We start from the raw sequence: 5,816 nt of genomic DNA, 5'->3' as shown, positions 1-5,816 counted from the left end.
TAGTTCCGGCCTCTAACATGTCACTTTGCCTTAGGTGAGTTTAAGTGAAGTATTTTTTTAATTAGATGTAGCAGGATCTTGCTAACAGTGGCCCTGTTAATGGCCCTTAATAAAGATATGAGAACCAAGTGCTGGATGTTTGGCTATAAAAGCTGTCCCTTTTGGGTCAGTACTGGGGGCCCCTGCACAAACTACATATGTTGCTGTATTATACACTTGCTTGCCTGTACTGCCACGTGTATTTATGCAGCTTTGACTGGTGTCTGTGCAATACGAGGATGAAATAACGTAACACAAGATGCTCCTATTTTAAGAAAGAAGACTAACTAACAGAGCAAAATGTTTGGGCCTTTGAACAGGATATACACATCTTTGTTTACAGGGATTATATTCCATTTGCTTTTTTTCTTTAGAGGTGTAGTTCACCTTTACATTAACCTTTAGAGGCAGATTTATCAAAATGTGAGTTTAGAGCCTAATAAATAAAAACTCGCCTGCTTTCCATTCTTTCTTATGGGATACAGTATATAGAAACGTATTTATCAGATGGTGAGTTCTAACTTTCACCCATCGGTAAATACGGTTCTAAAAACCCCATAGGAATGAATTGAACGGTGAGTTTTTATTTATTAAGAGCTAAACTCACATTTTGATAAATCTGCCCCTTAGTATGTTATAGATCAGGGATCCCCAACCTTTTGAACCCGTGAGCAACATTTAGAAGTAAAAGGAGTTGGGGAGCAACACAAGCATGAAAAATGTTCTTGGGGTGCCAAATAAGTGCTGTGATTGGCCATTTAGTAGCCCCTATGCGAATTGTCAACCTACATTGAGGATCTGTTTGCAGTGCACCTGGTTTTTATGAAACCAAAACTTGCCTCCAAGCCTGGAATTCAAAAATAATCATCTGCTTTGAGGCCACTGGGAGCAACATCCAAGGGGTTGGAGAGCAACATGTTGCTCACGAGCTACTGGTTGGGGATCACTGTTATAGATTATAGAATGTTCTATACTTTTCATTCAGTCTTTATTTTCTTTTGTTATCGTTTTTGAATTGGGGTCACTGCCCCACCCCTTCCCCGGCAGCCAAAAACATCTGATATTATTACTTATTATTATTATTTAGCTTTCTATTCAGGCCACTCCTATTTATCTCTAGTCTCTCATTCAAACAGCTACCTGGATATCTACCTGGACCACTTTGTATATTGTATATTATGAGGGTATAGCTTTGTGCGCAGGAATTCCATTCATATACATGCACAAAGATAGGGGCAGTGTTATTGCTTGCATATAGCTACTTCCTAATAATACATATTCTGATTAATTTTCCATCAATGGAGGGTATATAGTTTTACTTTAATCGATGCTGTATGGCAACCCCAACCCATGTATAAATGTGAATGTGATTATGTGCAGAGACAATATTCTCTATGCACAATAAACTATGCCCTCGTACTGCAGGTACATATAATGTGCAATTGTTTTTATTCCTGAGCAGACTGGAAAGGCAAGCTATACGCTGGCTGCCTCACTCATCTCTCCATCCTTTAACTACACTTACAGTATGTCTGACAACAGTAACGTTACAGTTGGTGTTTTTCTTTTTTATTGTTTATAATTAAATATATAGGATTTAATATATGAAATGTTCTGTAAGTTGACACTAATGAATAAATGACCTATACTATTTACGATGTATTTCATATCAAAGCCTATGTATGCAAAGATATCATTAATAAAACAATGCAGGCACCATGAACCCCACTGTGGAAAGCTTCCAATCTTTTCCTATGCTGCTAAGTGTGATAAACAGAGGGACACAGACAATTACCCAGAGAGCTTCTACATTATTCTATCCAAGATCTGCTTCTAACATTACATTAGCACAATGATGTTTTGGTGCCATGGGAAACTGGGTGCTGTTTTATTAGTAACTACATTGCATATAGGTACAGGTATGGGACCTGTTATCCAGAATACCCGGCACCTGAGGTTTTCCGGATAAGCGATATTTCCATAATTTGGATATCCATATATTAATTCTACTTAAAATCACTTTAAACATTAAATAAAACCAATTGTCTCCAATAAGGATTAATTATATCTTAGTTGGGATCAAATACAAGGTACTGTATTATTATTATTAAAGAGAAAAAGGACATCATTTAAAAAAAAAAATTCTAGTTACTTGATTAAAATGGATTCTAGGGGCGATGGCCTTCCTGTAATCCGGAGCTTTCTGGATAACGGGTTTCCGGATAACTGATCCCATACCTGTATAATCATCTGACGTGTTCATTTATTTATTTTGGTGATCTGCTCCTAGATCTAAATATTGTGAAGAACATAGTAAATAGCATTAAATGGAAGGGATAAAACCACAGTGGTGCAACTACCAAGGGTTCAATTATAGCCAGAACTAAGGGTAGGCAGAAGAGGCATGGGGGAGGGGAACCTTATCTGCCTGCCTTCCCCTTCTTTCAGACTCAGGAGATAAGAAAGGGCTTCCCATAGTTGGCCCCCAACTAGGTGCGATTGTATATGATATGCCCTTGGAGGGGGGCCTGGGTTCCAAATCCTGCACCCAGCCCTGTGCAATCCTAGTTATGACACTGTAATGCCATTAGCTTCCTGCTCTTCTGACAGGCCTATGTTTGTGCCCAGTTTGGGTCATAAAGAGGTATTTCACCTTTAAATTTACTTCTCATATGGTGATAGACAGTCAAGTTGCGGTTGGTCTTCATTTATTGTTTTTTGTCATTTTAAACGTAACTTTTTTTTCAGCAGCTCTCCAGTTTGGAATTTTTACTACCTGGTTGCTAGGATCCAAATGATTTTAGCAACCAGGCAGTGAAAGATGAATAGGAGAGAGGCTTAATAGAAAGTAATAAATAAAATAGCACTGTAGCCTCAGAGAGCAAAAGATTTTTGGCTGCTGGTTTCAGTGACACCCTTTTGAGACCTGGAAAGTGTTATGTGACTTAGCCAGCCCCCTCCCCCCAGCAGGATATATTTTCAGGGCCCCCGTCACCAGTGATGACCTGCACCCTAACTGTCACCCGCATTCCCTCTCCCACGCTAGCTTACAGCTACAGACAAAGAAGACACTGAGGCAAGGTGGAACCATACAACAGTCCTCCAGGGTCCTCTCTTCCCTAGGAGATGAGATGGTCTGTTGTATGGTTATGCCTTGCCAACCCAAGAATGCACCTGCAAGGACCAGGCAATGCAGAGATGCCACCTGCCAAGCTGGGAATCTGCCATCTGCATGCTGTAGAGTCACAAATGATACACAAATACCCCTTTAAATGAATAAATATTTAGCAGAAGATCAACAAAACGATTTGACTTTCATTTTTCATTCCCATTTCAAACGGAGACTTAAATTTGCTGCTCCACCAGTAATTAGTGTTAGCTTCCAACCCCGGGCTTTGTGCTCCAATTTATAAGCCCTTTAATGATTTTAAGCCTCGATGTTAATGCCATCCTGTGGCTAATACTGTTTTATTATTAAACAGAAGTACTGCGGCAAGACAGCGCTCCCCGGACCTTAAGAAGCCATCACAGAGCTGCTGCATTGCCTAAAGTGAATAGAAAGTACCGACTCAAATCTGATGAGTCACAAATCGAGAGAGCGCTTGTTTCCTACAGATATTTCATGGATAAAAAAAGCTGAATTCTCTAAGAATCTATATGACTATGCAGCATGCCAGTATGGATGTTGGCAAGCCAGCAATCAAACAGAGGGGTTATATATGCCTAAATCTTTCTCTATAGTTTCTAAACGTGCTGGCTGATTGCTAGGAGACAGATATATATATATATATATACTGTATATATATAGGTGAATTCCAATGATATTTTGCCCAGTTCACTAGAAGGAAATGACAGCTTCCCTAAATAATTGCATTTGTCAGGGGATCAGTTTTTCAAAGATACATGTACTGAAATTGTGCATGAACTGATATCCACTGCACTGCCCCAACCTCTTACATGCCATAACTAGAAGAGGTACTGTATATCATATAGTAATGGTGTGCACTACTTCATGGGGGGGTAGAATTCCTTTATAATACAGAATGGAATTTAATATCCCAGGAAAAATGAGTAGATAGGCAATTAATTGCACGGATCAGCTGCATACCAAAGCAGTAGGTTATATTAGTTACCATGCTCAGGCACTTAAGGCACTTAAATCAGATATTCTCATTGGGTTTAAAACATTCTGCTCCTATATCTGTCGACACAGAGTCCCTATACAGATTGACACCCAAGAGATTATTAATTATGATACTAATCAAGGGCCATTACTCCCCAATGATCCTTCCATACTTAGGGTCCCTCCATTTCATCCTGTGGCCCTGGAGTGCAGTGTTTTCTACAAGCAGTGAAGAGTCGGGTGCTGGAGGTGCACTGCGGACTGATACGTTCCAGCAGAACTGGCAGTATATGACCTTGAATGTTTCTTGTCAGGGGAAAAGCAATTAAATTTGGAAGCCATGGTAGGAATTTAATTCAGACCAATTACCAGCAGTGCTGTGAAAATCCATGAAAGTACAGCCGAACATCAGACAGACGTTGCCAAAGGGGACATTGATGTAAAGGGGGAAAAAAATATCAAACTCTTTTTAAAATAATTTTATAGTAGCTCATAATCTTGATTCCTGCTGAACAGGAGTAACTTCAGAATTCTGTTTATTAATTCTGTGTTACTTTTCACTACCCCATAACATTTAAAAGGGGATCTAAAGACCAAAACATTTGAATTAGAGATGAGCCAAACTGGTTCTGGATTTGGGCAATTGACGATTCCTGGCTGAATACCAAACAAAATTCAAACCCTTGCTACAGGTGAAAAACCGTTTTTTAGCAAAGCTGATTAGAAAGAAGAATTGTTCACAGTGTTCTTCTTCTGAGCACTTTTGCATGCACTGCAATTTTTTTTTTTACGTTTTGTACGGTATGGATTTAGTTTGGTCAGGCTCTTTGATTAGGCCTAATCCTGCTGAAAAAGGTTTGGATTCGGTCAATCCTCAAATGAATCCTGTGTTTGGTGCATCCCTAATTAGAATTAAGAATTCTTCCTCTTTTGCATACTTTTGCAGGGCCGGACTCGGCCAGCGGGACACTGGGTAAAAATTTGGTGGGCCCCACCGACCCAGACCCGCACCTGTCTACGACCCTCGCTGCCCCTGATCATCATGGCTGGGCCAGCCCCCCTAGGCAACCGCAACTACAGGACAGGTAGATTCAGGGGCCTGGGGTGGGGAGTTTAGACTGTGGCAGGGGGCCTGTAGGGGGGTTGTGGCAGAAGAAGGAGGGCCTGAAGCGGTGGGTGGGGGCTGTTCGCATTCGTATGCATCGTATGCATCGGTGGTCTTTAAGGGATACTGTCATGGGAAAAAAAATTTTTTTCAAAATGAATCAGTTAATAGTGCTGCTCCAGAAGAATTCTGCACTGAAATCCATTTCTCAAAAGAGCAAACAGATTTTTTTATATTAAATTTTGAAATCTGACATGGGGCTAGACATATTGTCAATTTCCCAGCTGCCCCAAGTCATGTGACTTGTGCTCTGATAAACTTCAATCACTCTTTACTGCTGTACTGCAAGTTGGAGTAATATCACCCCCTCCCTCCCCCCCCCCCCCAGCAGCCGAACAAAAGAACAATGGGTAGGTAACCAGATAACAGCTCCCTAACACAAGATAACAGCTGCCTGGTAGATCTAAGAACAACACTCAATAGTAAAAACCCATGTCCCACTGAGACACATTCAGTTACATTGAGAAGGAAAAACAGCAGCCTGCCAGA

This window comes from Xenopus laevis, chromosome 8L (genome assembly GCF_017654675.1).
Source record: "Xenopus laevis strain J_2021 chromosome 8L, Xenopus_laevis_v10.1, whole genome shotgun sequence".
Classification (NCBI taxonomy): Eukaryota; Metazoa; Chordata; class Amphibia; order Anura; family Pipidae; genus Xenopus; species Xenopus laevis.
This window is presented reverse-complemented; position numbering follows the sequence as displayed.